Source organism: Alligator mississippiensis, chromosome 3 (genome assembly GCF_030867095.1).
Source record: "Alligator mississippiensis isolate rAllMis1 chromosome 3, rAllMis1, whole genome shotgun sequence".
Classification (NCBI taxonomy): domain Eukaryota; kingdom Metazoa; phylum Chordata; order Crocodylia; family Alligatoridae; genus Alligator; species Alligator mississippiensis.
This window is the reverse complement of record NC_081826.1, coordinates 57,561,997-57,580,557: the sequence shown is the minus strand read 5'-3', so window position 1 is coordinate 57,580,557 and position 18,561 is coordinate 57,561,997. Positions and strand designations below refer to the sequence as shown.

Sequence of the window (18,561 nt, the reverse complement as noted above, 5' to 3'; positions counted from 1 at the left end):
CCCCAGGTGGGGTAAGGGAGGCTGGGGCCAGCACTGGGATGGTCCCAGCAGCCTTACCTGGCGTCTTGGGGGACTCCTGGGGCTGCAGCAATGGCAATCCTGCTGCTCGGAGCATGGCCAGCAGCTGGAGTGTGGCTCTGCCTGGCCAGGCTCTGGTTTTGAGCCACACATGCTGTGCCTGAGTGCACCACTGCTTTTTTTTCGCATGCGTATTTTTGACCCCTGGATATCCAGTGATCAACTTGCCCCCCAGCCCTCCGATGCCCCTCCCTTCAGCATGGAGAACAGCTGAATGTGCAGTATGTGCCACTGCAGACATGTGTACTGCACAGCTGCAATTGGGATGCAGCCACTTTGGACAAGGGAGCACAATACCATTTCCTACCTGTACATAGCTGCCCTCTGACTTCTCAGACATACATCATCTTCCACCATGCTACATTTTATGAAGTACTAGACTCTAGTTCTAAAAACAACCAAACTGCAATAATAATTCTCAAACACTTCCTTCATGGCATGGTTTGGATAGGGACGATCCTGCCTTTGGCAGGGGTTGAACTAGATGACCTATGGAGGTCCTTTCCAGCCCTCCCTCTCTATTACTTTTTTTTTTCTCTGCAGCTCCTGGGATGTGTTGTGTAACTGCTCCGCTGCAGGAGGTTTTTGATCTTCACCGACGGTAAAGTGCCAGCACCTGACAACAGGTGAAGCTGTGCTCATGCTGGATGAGTTCTATCACGTCCTTTGTGCCTATGCAAATATATTTGGCATGACCCCTCCTTTTCCTCTTCCCCCCATCCTGCGCAAATAATTTGCAGGGGCGGCTGCTCTGTCTGTGTTGGATCCAGGAGAGGAATACAAACGGAGGGGCAGCGTCTGCTGCATACGTGCCCTTTCCGGGCAGGTATTTCATTTCCTTGAGGCAGGAGCCTCGGCAGAGCCGCGGAGGCAGCTGGCACATCGTTCTCTCCTGTGCCCACTAGATGGCACGGCTCGGTCTCGCAATGCCGCCGCCGCGGGCGTGCTCTGGCACGGCGGGGTGTTGATCATCATCAGGCTCGCGCTGCCCCGAGCCCGGGTTCATTTCCCTGCCTCGTGGCAACGACAACTTCCAAAGTTCAGGGCGGCAGAAGCGGGAATGGCCCCTCTCAGGCTGCCAGGGACTGATGCTAAACGGACTGAAACGGCCAGGAGGGAAGGGACAGCCGTGGTTGCTCCCAGACCACGAGTGACCCCGTGGAAGGGCTCGCGGTCAGCACCGAGGGTTGAAGGGGAAAGCCCTGTGTCAGCACTAGCTGAGAGCCCGGTCCTGGCTCCAGCTTGCCCGCGCCCAGGGCAGGACAGCCAGGATCGTCTCACTCACATCTACGCCCCCAGCTCTGCTCCGTCCGCAGGACTCGGTGCAGCCAGGCCCGGGGCAGCCGGACCCCAGGCCTGCAGCAGGCCGGGCAGGGCGCGTGCTGCCAACGCAAACAGCGCCCACAGATAGTTGCCAAGGGCACCTGAAACATCTCTGCATTACACCTTGAACCAGGCTGCTCCTAGCGCCGAGTTTTTATTGCCCCGGCCATAAATGGTTGTAAAGTCTTGCAAATCTTTCGCTGCCCCTAGCAATTAATAGCCCTATTTTTTTTTCCCCAAGGCAACAGCGCTTTGCCCTGGAGCGCTTGGAGCCCAAGACAAGGGGTTTGGTGCCTTCAGAATCTGATTTCTAGCCTTTAAAAAAGTGTTTCTAGTTTGGGTACAAATAACCCAGGATGGGTCCTTTTATGCCCCACCTAAGGCAACAGAAGTGGAAAGGGGGGGGGGGGGGACATTCGTATCTGCTTGGGAATGGGCACTAAAACTGTGCCAAGCACAAACTGATCATGGTCAAGAAGAGCTGGCTGTGGTTATGGGGCAAAATAAACCAAGTACAACATAGCCACCACCACCCCAAGCGGGTTGATCCTATTTCCTATAATAAAGGAAGCAGCAACCTGTGACCCGAAGGGAGCGCGGTCAAGAGGGGGTCATCACAAGGGGGTCATTTGAAGGCCTCGAGGGGCTCTCGCAGCTGAGCTGGAAGATCCGCCTCAGCCAAGCGCTCGGCCTCGTCGGGAGATGTTTGCGAGAGGGCAGACAAACAGCGCCCGGGCCCCGTGAATGATTTACAGGGGAGCAGCCCGAGCTCGGAGCGGCTCGGCCGCAGGGCTGGGAGCCACGAGCCTCTCTGCAGAGGCTGCTGCAGCCCGCCGATGCGCAGGGGGTTTGAGCTCGCCCCGGGTCCCTCCAGCCCCAGGCGACCGCCCGCCGAGGGGAACGAGCCCTTCTCCACCACATAGCAGGGACCTGGCCAGGCAGGTCGCAGGTGCCCCGGGCAGGCGGGGCGGGAGGCTGTGGCCGGGGTCCTGCGCGGAGTCGCCTGCGAGGGGTCCGGAGCGAAAGCCGGGCTGCGGGATCCCTGCTCCTGGGGCGACTCCGGGGAGTATTCGTTGTTCTCCGCGGCCTCTGCGGCCCGGGCCGCCCCCCACACCACCGGGCCAAGGCCAGAGGCAGCACCTGTGGCTGCCGCCGCCGAGCAGGGCCTTGGCATCTCGTCGGTTCTTGCGGAAGATCCTGCCCCTCCCACCCGGACTGTCCCAATAGTATGATCCCCTCATCCACCCACCCAAAGAAACCTGTTCAAGGAGCGACAGAAATACGAGGCAGTGGAGGAAGACGGGGAGAGGAGGAAAGGCAGAGGATCTGATGTCTAGGCACCCTGGTTCTCTTGCGAGAGTCTGATTTTCGCCTGTCATGTGAAAAGATGCAAGGAGAAGGAGAATCGGCAGCCAGATTGCCATCGAGGCACCCCTCCCACCCCAAGCCCTTCTCGGCCCCCGAAGTAGGGGCCGGTCCTAAAATAATTGAGAGAGGAGAAACTGAAGTGATAATGAAAAGCCGAAGTCTTCCGGTGAATGCCACGTGGCCCTGTAGATTCCCGCAGCGGTGCAGGCAGCACGGGGAGCTAGCTGTGCACGAGCGCTAACAGCCCCTTTCCCCTGGGCTGGCCCGTTCCCCGCACGTGTGTCCGCTCTGCGGCGGTCTGAACAGTCTGTGGCGTCATAAACGCGAGGAATCGATTCGTCTGTGGTGTCATAAACTCATGGAATCGTCGCCGGGTTCATTTTCTTCCAATTAAAGCAAAAACCAAAAGGTGCCTTTTTATGCCTAGAACCTGACAGAGCCGATCCAGGGAGGTTCAGGTTAGCAGATGGACGCGTGCAAACTCCTGGGAGTAACAGCCCCTGTTCGAACTTCCCGCCTGGTCCTCTGGATTACTGCGGGGTGCGCTTTAACCAGCAGTGGGAACATTATTTATTCCCCGCTGGTAGCACCTTCCACGCAGCCCCGCTAGCAATTTATCTGCCACGGGAGATGGACACAATATGTCCCTCTAAAATCTTCCTAGGTGACTTTTATTGGCCTTTAAAAATAACCTTTACAATAATCTCGGAGGTGCCGCAAGCTATTTACATCGGCATTGTTAAACAGCTGGAGAGTTATTTCTGTTAATCACGAGCGTTTCCTGAATGGTAACGTTGTCAGCTGGAGTCCAGATCGCTCCCTCCTCAGTGAGAAGAGAGTCCTCGTCCGATTTGGAATCTCCCGTGTAACACTTCAAATGAAAGTCTTCCACTCCTCAAGGCAAAGGTAATGGCTGTCACGACACACAATCAGAAAGAACTTCCTGGGGAAAACCAATAATCACCGATCGCATTGAGATGCGAGAGGGAGAGGCGTTTTTCATGTTATTTTTCACTCCTTTATTTCAAAGTGCTTTCCCCGCTTCTCCGTCTCGTTAAATCAGCAATGCCAGTGTGGTGGGATTCGGAAACGCTTATAGCCATAGTGAGAAAGACTCTCTGGGTGCCGCCTCCGGAGCCCTTCGTTTTTGCCTGCCAGATCCCGTCCTCAGACACCCGTGTGGCCCTACAGGTGCCTCTAGCAGGGTCCAGATAACACCTGGGTTGCATCAAGGTTATTAGATGTCATCTTCCTGATGGCAACGGGTGTGACTGAAGAGAGAGTTTTGCCCATCATGGTCTAGATACCACAGCTACTAAGTGTGTTCCTGGGAGCAGCACCTCGGAAATATTCGTTGGCTTCAACAAGCCCGCAAAAGACCATCACCCCTTGGTTCAATCCCATCTCCCCATTAGAGTACAATGCCAGCCGCTCCCTTGTGTCACAGTTTCTCCCAGGGTTGGGAGCAGTCATGAATTTCTGCCTAATGTCTTTAGAGACTGGAAGCACCTTTAAAAAAAAAGCCTCATCTCACTTTGGTTCAGGTTTCTCTATCACACACACACACACACACACGCACACGTGTGTAATAGAGAAACCTGAACCAAAGGGAGCAGATACCTTTTTTTTAAAGCCTTGATTCCCTTCTCTCTCTATATATTAGAGAATTATTTACACAAATACATACATATATATCTTCATATATAGATTCCCTTCTCTCTCTATATTAGATAATTATATATCTCTCTATATATGTATGCATATGCATGTATGTATCTGTATAAATCTCTCCATATATAGACATATATAGATATATGTATACATACCTCTTTCTTTATATGGATATATATATATGTGTGTGTATCTGTGTGTATATAAAATGTGTATATATAAAATTCTCTAATAGGGGTGTGATTGTGTATGCACACGTATATATACACCCTCCATATATTAAAGAATTCTATCTATCTATCTATCTATCTATCTATCTATCTATCTATCTATCTATCTATCTATCTATCTATCTCAAGTTTGCTCCGAAAAGGATGTCTTCACTACAAGATTCAGTGAAGCAAAGACATCGAAGGAGACTAAGGAAACTTTTGATCCTGCAAAGAGAAATCCAGCCAGTTGATCTCCACGGTATGGTTACTACACAAATAACCATGCACCGAATTGATGAGGGAAGAAAAACCTTAAGGACTAGCCGTCCTCCACGGGATCCGCCTGTTTCACTTGTTCTGATTGTCCCCGGTAATCACACGATGAATTTAGGCGTCTCTACTTGTGCGCTCATTTGTGCCCTGGACTCATAAAACGCACGGGTGGCTTGGCCAAGTCGAGGAGCGCAGCAGAGAGGGGGAGACGCCATGTGGAATCTGGAGCCCCCGCGCTGAAGCCCGGGCCCGCCGGAGCGCTGCGCTGCGCGGGTGCGGGCGGGCTCCCGTGGTCGGGGGCACCAGTTGCAGCGCAAACACAAGCCGGCGCGGCGGTCAAACGAGTTGTTCCTGGCTGTGGAGAAACAAACAAACAAACAAAAACCCCTCCCCTTTTCCTGACGTCCTCGGATCAGCATCTCTGTCATTGAAAAGGGGAAGCAGAGCTATTAAATACACCCATAATGAAAGGGGCACCTGCGAGCAGTCCTACTGCATTTCTCCGGGTACTGTAGCCCCCCCCCCCCGCTTTGTGGTTCAGGACAGCTCCTTAGTGGAGTCCTCTTCTGCCTTGGCTCACTACCAAGCCCCTGGTTGTGGGAGCGGGTGCTGGAGGGGCAGGGGCATTGCTGCTCGAGGCGGGCTGTGGCCGGGTCGTGCTGGCGCCTGCCGAGAATCAGACCCCAGGGCAGGTCCGGGGGATGTCGAGTGGAGACCGCCTGGGCAGTGCGCTGGTGCCCCCGGGGTGAAGGAACTCCCTTCCCACAACATGGAGCGAGGGCTCGCAAACCAGGCGCCGGAGGAGCCTATTTCTTCCTCCTGCCAGAGCAGCAGGAGCCTGGCGGGTGCGTGCTCCGGGCTGGGCCATCCCCTCGGGCTCCGCAGGGCCCGGCAGGGCAAGGCACTTCCCGGCAGAGCAGGGGCCGGCTTTGCCCCGCCGTGCGCAGGCGGCAGCTTTCGGTTTCAGTGAGAAGCCTGGTTACTGTTTAACATCCCCACCCACGTTTCAGTTTGTTTAGTAAATCGATCTGAGGCTGGGGCTCGGGCTGCTGCCCTGTCGCCATTGAGCGAAGTGAATATCCCCTGTAGAGCACACACTAACGCCGGTGCAAGCGAAACCTAAAGGCTCCAGGAGTAGGGACGGGTCAGGGCAGGGGGAGAAAGGCTTGCCAGGCGCCCGAGGGCGGGTGGGAGTCGGCCCCCGGGAGATGCTGCTGCTGCCGCCGCCGCCCTGACTTGCCAGAGCTGCGGCGCGGGAAGCACGGGAGCGACTCTGCCCGGCAGGTAAGTTGCACTTGTGTCAGCGCCACTGGGAAGAGCTCGGCCCGCACGCGCCCGCCTGCCCCTCCCGCCGCCGACCCACCCCGACCCCGAGCCGCCGCTTTATTCGGGGTTGCAAAGCCAAGTGCCAAAGCAGACTTCAGTCCGACTGCGCGAGGGGAGCAGTTCCTTCCCATTTCTGTATCGATTTGGAGCGGGTCACGATGCGCCTCTCTCCTCAGTGATGTGAAGACCTCCCTCTTTAGAGGGCCGTGGGGGCGGGAGGGTAGATCGCGGGGCTGCGAGCGCTGGGCTTTTTCTTCTGCCGGTGGCTAGTCCCCTAGAGAGCACGTCGGGATGAACTGGAGAACTGTCAAGGGTTTTAGTTTTTGTAGTTAAAAAAAAAAAAAAAAGAAAAGAAACGTCCCTGTTCACCCAAAGCTCTGTGTGTCACCTTCCTCAGTTCTGCCCCTTTCCCAGTGAAGCACGTTGGTTCGTTGTTGTTGGGCTGGGGAGCCTAATAGGGCTTGGCAATTACTGAGTGCTTTGTCAGGGGAGCCTGTAGCTCTCCAGCTTTTTAAAAAAAGATAACAGTATTGTGGCATTCCTTGCAAAGGCCCAAACCCCAAGAATGACCTGGATTTCACAGCCCCCTCCTTATCAAATTGTAGGTCCTACCAGAGTTTCCAGCTCACCTATGCAATTTTAAAGGCGAATAGGGGAATAAAAACCTGTGACACTAACTTTCATTCCTGCTACTTGGCTTGGGAAATATGTTAAAATATTATAAGCACACACTATGCTACAAACACAACCCATTTTTCAAAGGCATTTTCACATCTGGCAGAGCCAATAATGCATCTTGAATAAGCCATCACCAACCCTCTTTGGGTTACTATCAGCCTGTTTCAAATTGCTATTGCTTGCATATGTATTACTGAGGAGTTGTGATTTTTCCTATATATATTATGTAGCCAATAAAGAATTTAAAGTGCCATCTACATAATTATTAATTACATACAGGACAATTCACTTAGTGAGTCAGACTGATCATGTTAAACAGTTTTTCAAGGTCAGACTTTAGAATGCACTAAAGAGTTACTGAGAAAACTATAAAGAACTAAATAAATACTGTGCACTATGATGGAGCTCATGCAACAAGCACAGAATAAAAAGGAAACATTCAGTTATATCCAGGGGTTGATGAAGTATTATGAACAATACATTAGTCCTCCCCTTCTTTCTCTCTCCCATTTTTTATTTTTATTACATTCGTGATTCTTTTGTAACACCATCCACATTTCCCATCATTCCTTGGTGTCTTTGAAGTTTTGAGTAGGAGAAAAGAAAATGTTTAAGAGTGCTAGTTTCATTGTCTGGTGCTCAGTTCCCTGTCCCTCTCCTCCCCTCTTGCTGATGCATACCAGCCCTGCTTGAGGCTCACCTCATACACATTAAAAAAATCAGGTGTAGTACAAGATCATGATGCAGTTCTCTTGCTCAGAACATTACCTTTCATTTCTGCAGCTCACACATTTGGAGCATATAAAATTCTCTGCACTGGCTCCTCAACACTCCTCAGCACAAAGCATTACTCTCCCTACAGCTTATTTTCTATGAGAACAGGGTAAATTCTCCTCTCTTCTGTGAATTCACACCAGCCTGAATCCAGTTCAGCTCATAGGCCCACCACGCTAGTTTGCTACAATTCCTTTGTGCACAGAGAAACCACAAAAAACTTCTGAACTTGGTATTTGGTATAGGAGGATGTCCATGTGGCAAAGAGTTGACAGAGCAGTTATGCCACCTCTCCCCTTCCCTTCCCAGTAACGCCAGTATAAAGGGCATAGCTGGGGAGAAAAAAGGAAGCATGACTAGAGGATTTCTGTGACCTGGAAATCCCAATTTGCTCGGCTAGTCTCTTTGGCCTCTGCAATTAGGTTTAAATCACAGCATCCCTGATGTTGCTTTAGTTTATATTTGGGGATAAATGGGGTCCTGTCCAGACTCTGGAAAAGGACATTTCAAGATAGAATAAAGCCATGTTTCATCAGCTTCCTCGGGTTTTGTGCCTAGCCTAGCGTGACTGGACATGAAAACTGGGGATCATATTCTACACTATTTCACTAGCATATTTGAAAATAATTTTGTCTAATTTGTCATTTATAAAAGCAAAGGAGATACTGTACTTTAAATTTCTTCTTGCCTGGAGCTTATGAACTGAATCCTTCTTGGGTTGTGAACACCCTACTCTTCTATAGCCTCCCTCTGGATGCAGTCCACACTTTTCAGAATAGATCCTGAGTGAGAAAGATTCAGTACACATCCTCAGTGTCACATGTCCTTATGTGCAGCATTTTATATATCCACCTCCTCTGGCTCCTTGTCAGCTATGGGGAAAACAAAAGGCTGCCTTAGGCTTGTACTATTCTTTTATAATATATGAATCCACCAATAAAATCAGACATACCTTTTTAAGATGTTCAAGAATTAGTAATGCAGGACTTGGGATTTTGATTTTGTAATACTTATAGTAAAAAGACTGTGCTAAATAGGTAATTTCTGAGTAGTCGGTAAAACATAATAATTTTCTGTTGGGGGGGAGGGATTGTATTAGATCAAGAATGGAAAAAAGTTTAATACTGTGATAGTTGATTTAAGAATGAATCATTGAGAAACCTAAGTGAATCATTATAGAGAGCTTTTGCCCTCTGTAAAAGTCGGCAAATATACTAGATTTGTTAATCTATATACCTGTGCTGTAGTCTATATATACTTTACCCTTGTTTCCTTTGTTTGTCTCTCTACCCACAGGTACTACACAGTGTTGTATTATTGTATTGTAACTATTTCTGGCAAAACAGCTTTTGGACTGGTTATTTGATCTTACTTGTTCTGCTATTCTGGGATCAGACAACCTTTATGCTATTGAAAGTTAAAGATCCTTCCCTAGCTAGATTTACAGCATATACAGTTTTAAAGATTGGTTGAATAATTTCTTTTAACCTTTTATTTAACTGAGCAACTCAGTTGTCTGGACAGCCTTTTTTTTGTTCCATAAGTACAAGAAGAGGTGAAAAGGTCTTCACTATAATGCCATTAAGTAAGAAATTTAGCAGTTACATTTCCTATATCTTGTGTAGAATTGTGTTAATTGCTGTTCAGTATATGATGGATGAGTTGTTCTTCTGAGAAGATAAAGTTTGGTATCACAGATTGGGATTTTTTTGTGTTAAACCATTAACATGCATTGCACAAACATGTTGTCTTTGTAATATACTATATGTTAACTTAGGCTAAGCACAGAAGTCAAAAAGCCTCAGGCTGAATCGATTTCATCTTTGCAGGTTAGTCCAAACTGCATAGATTGAACTGATAAGCAAGTGAACAGAAGTTCACTTTTGATTCCAGAAATTCAGCCACATGCTGGCAGTGAATAAGGCCAGAAACCAGAGGGATGCTAGTCCATTTATTTAACCTAAATCAGTTAAGTCTGATACTACAGCCATCCAGGTTTATCCTATATTAATTTTGGCCAGTTTGAAAGCGGTTTATATGCATTGAACTTCTGTTGTGTTACAGATTTGAGACAGTTTCCAAGCACTTATACTGGTTTATGTGTAATTTCTATCCCTAGCCTGAAAGATACACACATTAAATGGACCTTGTTTGAGATGCACTTTCTTCTGATCCATCTCTATGTGTTTTACCTTTTAAAGCACAGTGTATCTTAATAAAGAGCAAATGATTTGCACCACAGGGAAAAAGTGTGCATAATGAGCAGTACATCAGGTAGATCAGAGATATATTAATGCATCTTTCATCAGCCTTGATTCAATTAAATATTTTTCTTTTCAAATTTTCAATTACAAACCCCTAGAAATCAAGTTGGAATAGTGTATGTAATATCATAACTGAAATCTATCAAACTGAAAGGCTCAAGCCACACTTTCAAACCTTTTTCAATTGTCAATTTAAGTTAATTGAAAATGAAAGGTCTTGGTTTCAGGATTGGGCCATTTAAATGGAAGCATGCTGCTTTCATTTTGTAGAAGGGCAATCTCCTTCCACATACGTATTTTTAAAAGGTTCATTCATAATTCTCCCTTCACACTTCTATTGGAAATGACAGAATTCATTATTTTGAGCTCTTGAACTATTTTTCTGCAACTTGGGTGATGAATTGTATGAGATTTAGTTCACAACATGACATGGCAGCCTATAAGATTTAAAATTCTCAGGGACAGATTTTTGCCTCTGTGGCATGCTTCTACAATGGGTGCAAGAATCCTTGGTCCAGATCCTCAGCCTCCCCCCTGCCACCTCACATCAATTATCAGGGCAAGATATTTGTCTGGTACAGACAAATGTCTTAGGAAGGGACTGGAATCATATATTCCACTACAGTTTTCTGGCTTGTGAGCACAAAAACTTTGCAGTTAGTATCATCCGCTTGTCAGGGGTGCTTTCTGAATATCCTAATCACATATGCCACGTTCCGTGGTTGTCCCGGATTCCTGTAGCAGGAGGTTTATAACAATATCTTTTCTCTCACGTTTTATTCCTAATGGAGCAGTCTGTTCATAAAGTTTATATTATTATTTATTTATGAAAACAGTCCCTAAATATTCAGTTGCATGCATGATAATGCAGCCTCAAATACAGGATGTAAGGTTGGTGGTGGGAGGTAGGCTGCTGATGTTCTTCCAAATCTTTTCACACTAGACTGTGCAGTTGCTTCAGATATGAGCAGATTGCCGCATGGATCCCTGAGCTTGGCTTTTTCTTGGTAGGGCTTTAGTATACAGTACACATGGGTTTTGCTAGGCAGATTGGATGTGGTAGTGCCATACTAGGAGAAAACAAATAGTAGTATCTTCCAGATGATCTTAGGGAATCAAAATGAGATATCACTCAGCAGCTTGTGCAGTTCTGTCTTTTTTTGTTTCTCATGGGACACTAACTAGTTAAGACTGACATTTAAATTCTCATTCCTGGACTATCTGAGTTAACCTTATAGAGCTGACTGTGGCAGCTCACACTCTCAGAAGTGATGTTTCAGGCTCTTTGCAGACTTGTATCTGTATGAATTACCCTTAGTTTACCGTTTCAAGTGTTTTTTTTGCAGCTGTAACAGCTAGACATTTCCTTTTTTTAAATGGAAGAAAAAATTTGGAGAATGTGGCAGCTTCAGATATGTATTTGTCACAAGGCCACTTTCTCTCCCATTTCTGAGCTTTCTGAAGAAAGCTGTGAAAACAGACAGAGAAGGTATTCTGTGCCTGTGTCTTTTTGACACACCTCTTAAAATGTCAGTATTTACACTCTTAGTTTTCAAGAAAATTATATGAGATAGACAGCTGCAAGGAGAGACTCAAGTCCTTTAATTCGCCAAACCAGCAAAAGTTGGTAGCAGTAGAACTAGTTTACATCTCCTGTCTCACCAGAGCCCTTAATTTGAGCATTTTGTGTTAAGAGAATATCTGAAATAAAACATGTTACATATCAGTGTCAGTATTGTATTGTTGTTATTACTGTTGTTGTTATTTGACATTGAGCTTGGCACCCTAGAGAATAATCACAGTCCCTTTCCAAAGAAAGGTACTATCGAAATTAGATATAGGAGCTAAGAGGTAGTTAGCACCTCACAGAAGATTCGGGAGTTTGTTTGGTACCCTTTTTTTTGATCCACTGAGCTCTAGCGGTTGTGAAAACTGCCAAATCCATGCTGCTTGTATCTTTGGCCTCTTCCTTAGAAAACAAAAAGGATGCTTGTGGTGTCTGCTTTTTGTGGAGTGGTGATTCAGTCATTAAGAACTACACTGGGATTACAAACTCATTTCACATAAACTGTGGAACAAGCATTAGATGAGGAAAGGTTCCAGATTTCATTACAAATCACATTAACTGTTCCCTTCCCCATTTCAGTGCTGGTCATTGTATTGAGTGTATTCGTATAATGTCATCATGGACTTTGTTGAAAATGGCTTTTCCTATTTGAGGCTTTGATCAGACAGACAAATGGCAATTATCTTAGATGGATTTGATGTCTACTGAATTGGCTATTAGGGCAATAGGGTTTGTTTAATTTGTTCAGTTATTCCTCAGTCTTTGCTTCTAACTTGTCATTTGGAAAACCGAAATAATAATTCTTTACTTACTATGAAAATGTAAGGGTATTTTTTAATTTACCTGAGAGCTACTGCCTATGTAAATACATATGTGCACTTATGTTGTCTGTTTGTATTTAGGAAAGTTATTATAGTTTCTCTTTGGGAATGTCTAGATTTTATACTATGTTGAACTCTTCCATAAGGATCTATATTTCAAAGCTGCTTTTAGTGTCTTCAGAGTCTGATGCCCCGTTCACTTTTAAAACTCTCTCCCTTTTTTGTTGTTGCTTTTGGGGTTTTGTGTATTTTCTAGTACAGAAAACCCTTGCTATTTGCGGGTTCAGCATTCGCGGTTTCAAATATTCGCGAATGCCGAACTTGCATCTTAAATACACTTACAGGAGCTCCTCAGGAGCTCCACGCTTGCCAATGCCGGGTTTCCACTGCTGCCAACGCAGCCATGTCCCCCCCAGCCACCGGGGCACTGCGTTCATGACGTTCATGAACGCAGTGCCCTATTCACGGATTTTACCATTCGCGGGGATCTCGAGAATGTATCCCCCATGAATGGTGAGCATTGCCTGTATTCTTGCTCTTTGCTTTGAGCTTCAGTGAGTTTTGATATTAATATTAAATATATAACTTTAACAAGTGGTTTTGAGGGACGTGGAAGCAACACTTTGTTGTCAAACATCTCTGAAGTTCCAGAACTCAATTTGACTTAAATTTAAGGTATTATTATCAATGTGAGTGTCGTAACAGGAGCAGCTTTGGCCACGAAATTGCTATTGGACAAATAGTAAGGAGAAAGCGATCAATTTCAATTTCAACCATCAATTTCAACACCACTCTTATCTTTCTGCTTATCATTTTAGAATCTCAGAGATAAAGAGCTAGAATTCATAATAGGCCCATCAAGAAGGTATGCTGTTAAAATGCTACACAAAGAAAATCCTGTAATTTTATCAAAGGAAAAGGATATACCCCAAAAAGAGAGACATCCTGCATTAGAATTTCCACAGGTGATGGAAAACAGAGGTGGATTCTTTGAGATGAGAATTCAGAATTCTGTTTATTAATTCCTGCTTTGCTTCTGGATTGAGAACTGATGTTTTGAGGTGAACACATTTGAGTGAGGCATGGATAGGTTGTCCTGTCACATTATTTGCATCGTATGTGAAAACATGTTACATAGTGCTAGGATCCTATTGTTGCTACTGTTATTTGACATTGAACTTGGCACCCCATAAAATCAGTCCCCCTCCAAAGGAATATACAATTTAAATTAGATATAGGTGCTAAGAGGTAGTTAGCACCAGGGGCGATGCATAGGGGGTGCATGCGGGTGCACGCGCACCCCCTGAGCATGGTGATGCACCCCCTACAAAAAGGCGCCGCTGACACTTGGGCAGTCGCCGCTCACCACCTTGTTGCTGACACTGCTGCTGGTAGCTGTGGGTGGTCACTGACCCCTGGTTGTCACTTGCCACCCTCCCCCCGCTGCTGCCAGTGCCGGCAGCGTCTGTGAGAGCTCCGCACTTAGCACTGTGAGAGCTCCGCACCTACCACTGCTCTGCTCCTGCTGCTGCCAGTGCAGCTGTACCCTTCCCCCCCCCCCCCCCAGCTACTGGGGGCATGCGTCGTTCATGGTTAGCACCTCAAAGAACTAAGGAATTGGGTTTGGGAGTTTGTTCGGTTTGATCTGTTTTTGTTTGTTTTTTTTAAACTGAGCTTTAGTATTTGTGAAAAGTGGCAAATTTGGGAGGCTTGGAAATAGAAGCCTCTGTTGATCAGCAAGTTTTCTTACACTGCCCCACATCAGTCCTTAATTCTCATATTCAGAAACAGGAAGGTAATTCAGTTTTCATGCTCTTTCTGTCTTTCTCCACCCCATTGAGACTGTCAACAAAGGTAAATAGCATGGGTAGATTTTTGTGATGTGGATGCTTGCTTTCTAGAACCTTGATTGAAGACAACAATTCATGCATCATTTAAACAATATATCAAATAATGTTAAGTACAAGTAACAAGTACAATGATAAGAACAAGTAACTACATTCTAGCAATGCTTTTCAATAGTAATGCTATGAGTCTCCTAAAACTTTGAACAAATGTGGGAAACTTTAAATCACACAATTTACAGCCCAAGGATAAGGAGGCCTAAGCAAGCTACCAAAGCAAAAATCAGCTGAAAAAAATAATTGAAATTTTAACAAAAAATTCAACATGTGTTTGTAGCTTAATAGCATAACTTTTATCTTATTTTATTTGAATAGGTCAAGTAATTTGTCTCCCAAGATTTACCTATTTGATGCTGAAAAAAAGGTAGAAAATGAAACATGCTGCCAGTACTCTGGTAAAGAGTTTTCTAAGAATGTATGGTACCACACAGAGTCAAATGAATGTTTTAAAATTGGTTATATAAAGCAGAAAAATCCTTGGCAGGAAGAAAATGAATATAGCTCAGACTGGACTGGAGAACAATAACAACTCAGTGACTGCAGCAAATAGTTTAACCCTTTGAGCACTTTGTCTTTCTTTGCCTTGTAGTTAATCTAAGTCCATTATTTTCCTTCAGAGTAGCAGATCAGAATCTCCATATAGGAGCTATAGAAATAATGGTGCCTAGCTGTTACAACTCTGCTGTATTAAGAGGGGCCAAGAAGCAACAGTCCCTATAACTTTACAGTAAACTCAAGATCATGTAGTTAAAAGGACATGGAGAGGCTGCCACCTGGTAGGTGCTAGTGGGTCTTAAAAGCCTTGAAAGGGGGGCTGTGCTCTGAAAAGGGACTGTACACATGGTTTCTTCCAACTTGACATCTATGATCTCTATGGATCATTCATCAGCATAATAGTTTCCTAGTCTGTGGAAAATTTCATTCTAACTCCAGTCAGTATGAAATTACAAGCCCTAGTCCAGTAGCTCTCAACCTTTTTTGTACCAGGACCCATTTGCAAACATTGATGGCCAGTCCCTCACTCCCGACCCACTGTCCCCCCCCCCCACCCCCCCCTGCCCCCGGCAAGGTAAAAGCCACATTTTCTCACACATTTCTTCTTTAAATGAGAATCCATTTTTAAAGTTTGTTCATGACCCTTTCATATATTTTTGTGACCCACTTTTGGGTTGAGATCCATGAGTTGAGAAACACTGCCCTAGTCAGCCCTGCTTATGCCTCAGTCCAATAACAGGACACTCTGAAGAATGGTTATGAGGTGCACTTGTGTATTTAAGGCAAATCTACATGGCTACGCCCTGTCTCTGAGCATACTTCCTGATCCTGGAGTGCAGAGTACCACTATATCTATTTGCTAGATGAAGAACTTGAAGTACCCTGCAGTCCTCTGCTGAGACAGCAGACATATTTTCTCAGGTGCCAAGGAAGTTCTATTACTTGCAGAAGCATAACTAGCAATTTCAGCACCTTTTGTGTGTAGGGGGGTGCTAAGTGCCAGAGAACCATGGGTTGGGGAATTCCAAGGCTGGAGAACAGCAGTGCAGAGCACCTCAGGATGCTGCTGGTGCTCTCTCTAAACTGACACCCCAGCTACTGCCACATTCACCTCACCCTAGTTACATTACTGATGATTACTTACTAGTGACCTTGCTTTCTGCAGGAACTGCACAGGATTTTTTATTTTTTATCTTTCAGTTATGACTTTTCCCCTTTTTTGTCTCTAAGGGGCAGAATTTTCTTTCTTTAACCTGTCATCCATTCCAATTCCCCTTGAAGTCAAAATTCTAACTGATTTCAGTGGGTACTAGATTGGGCCCCCTCAGATGGAGTCTGACCCAGTACAGATCTACTTGAATAGTGAGGACTGATCAGTGCAGTGCGTGTAGAGGAAACATTGTCAGAGGAGCTGGCTTTATACATGCACATTCATCTTTCAGTTCTGTGAGGAAATTAGAAGTTCCAGGAGGCAACCAAGGCTAATGTTAGGGAAGTAGCTGATTTTGAGAAGACCTAAGGTCTGTGAACACAGTAAAAGAATAAAAAAACTCTATCTAGCACAGTGGTTCTCAACCTTTTTAGGTTTGAGGTACCCGTTCATAGTATTAATGCATCCCTAGGAAAATGCCAGCTATTAGTTTTCACTCATTTTTTGAATACAGAGAAATTATAGAGCACTTATTTTGTTGCAGAGAACTCAGAGAGACCACAACAGGTCAGAGTGTTTTTTAACACTTTGGATTCCTATTTGAAATCTCTGGGTTTATCTTGTGAGCTGTGTTTGCACACCCAATAATACTAACATTTTATGGCATCCTGCAGCACCCTTGAAAGGATCTCAAGGCACCCCGGTATACTGCAGCACCCTGGTTGAGAATCAGTGCTCTAGCACTCCTGCAGCTGTGCTCATATCATCGTGTAGAATTGATACAGGCATATTTCCCCCCAGGTAAGTGTTTCTGTATATGGCTACTGTTAGATCAGATCACTACTGTTGCAATGATGTAATTGCACTGGTGCTGGAAGATGCCAACATATGTTTAAAGTCTAAGTAAAGCTTACAAATCAGAATTTGTCTGAATCCTGTGCCATCCATAAGTTAGAGTGAATATGTTAAGTAATATGAGAATGCTAGTTGCCCAGCTTCTCATAGTGTCATAAAGCACTTAATTCTGTTTTTAGTTTGTGACATAGATCCCTCTTGAAAATCAATAACTTGCCTCTGAGTCCTGCATCTTGATCTAAATCCATTTAGAACCACTTTATATGACTCATTAGTTATATAATTTAAGGGGGAAAACCCCCCCAACTACTTACAGTTATATTGTATGTTTATTTTTTTCCAGCTATAAGAAATGTTGATAACACTACCTGTACTTCCTAGTATATAAACATTTGAGTTTAAATTGTAAATAGACCAGAGTTTCTGAAACTGAAGTCCATCAAGCTCTTAGTGGTTTCCAGTATGCTACAGAGTAACATGGAACTGTCTCATCTTCCTTATTTCTAGCTGCTAAGTTGTATTAACAGAAGGCAAAATACATTAAATAATTTCCCAAGTATACTTGTCCATAAAAGCAATTGAAATAGTTGCCAGAGGGATGGTATGCAACTATGCATGAGAACAAAGATACTCTGTACAACTGAATGTAGTTTTAATAGGTGGAGAAATCATTCACAAGACAATCTCTTTATCTAACCGTCAACTACACTATGAAAAATTTGTGAACCCCTTAATTACACTGTTTGGTAGAGTATCACTGAGGCTTAGGCAAAACTACCACCGTGTGTTTCAAAGTTGCATGCTCGAAGCAATGGCAGGATAAAAGGTCTTCTGGTCTTATTCATAGATGTCAATCTGTAATTATACAAAATCTTTTAAGTTCCTTGAAGTAACACTTGGAGAATTAAGCCAAATGAAATAAATGGGAAAGGTCTGATGTTGATCTACAGGAAAACAGAAGATAGATGTTATTTGAGTTAGAAAAATCTTGGCTGTCATATGTAATAAATGTATTCAGAAGTAAGATTCAGTATGCTTATAAATACAGTAACATCTACTTTTTCAGTGTATTGAAATGTATAGTAATACCACAGCATATGTGGAAATATCTAAATATGCTTTTAAGAAAAAATATAGTACTTATTAGTAATTGCTTGATTAGTATCACAAAACTAATGTATGTGCATCAGTACTCCATTAGAGACAGCCAGTGAAATGCCACATTTTATATTTAGGAATCTCATTTTAACAATTAAATTTGTTTTGTTCACCCACTTTATTTTATTTTTAAGAATGGGTTTCTACTCAAGGAAAAAAGCTCAGATTTTTGTCTTTTAAATAAAGATTTCAAATAAACAAGTTGACAGCTGGGCAATTTGGTACTTGGCAACCTATCTTAAATTTAGCTTCTGTCAAAGGACATCACTTGTTTTTCTTGCAAAATTGTGTGTGTTCCACATATTTGGTATTCCATGACTGTCAATTTTAACAATTGCTTGCATCATAACTGGAAGGGCTGTTCAACTGGTGGCCTGTTCACATCAGGGCTGTTCATCTGGTGGTCTGCAAGCCATATTCAACTCATGAATGGTTAAATCATGGTCCATTGGGCCAGAAACCCTGTGGTAGGGTAAGTGGTGATAACATTATCCCTCCTGCCTGCCAATTGTTGTGTCAGTGTTGGAGATGCCTTTGGAATGTGGCAGGGTGAGCAGTGGCAGTGTTAATGCCATGGGTGCCCATCACCCCACTATTGAATTTTTGGGTTGAGTTCTTTGTTAGGGGTGTCTTTTGGTAGTAAG

The 18,561-nt window shown here is 44.7% G+C and overlaps 1 protein-coding gene across 4 annotated transcripts in view; it reads left to right on the top strand.

The window, feature by feature from the left end:
• The first annotated feature begins 3,073 nt into the window (after positions 1-3,073).
• The window catches only part of HNF4G (hepatocyte nuclear factor 4 gamma), an 89,543-nt gene continuing 74,055 nt past the window's right edge, over positions 3,074-18,561 (top strand). The window contains exons 1-2 of one of the 4 annotated variants that reach the window (XM_019498637.2): positions 3,074-3,675; positions 16,579-16,705. The gene's annotated coding sequence lies outside the window, so the exon portion shown is untranslated. Of the gene's footprint in view, positions 3,676-5,831; positions 6,210-16,578; positions 16,706-18,561 lie in introns of those variants that run through there. The other 3 variants (XM_059723964.1, XM_019498638.2, XM_019498636.2) reach the window with 3 other exon arrangements.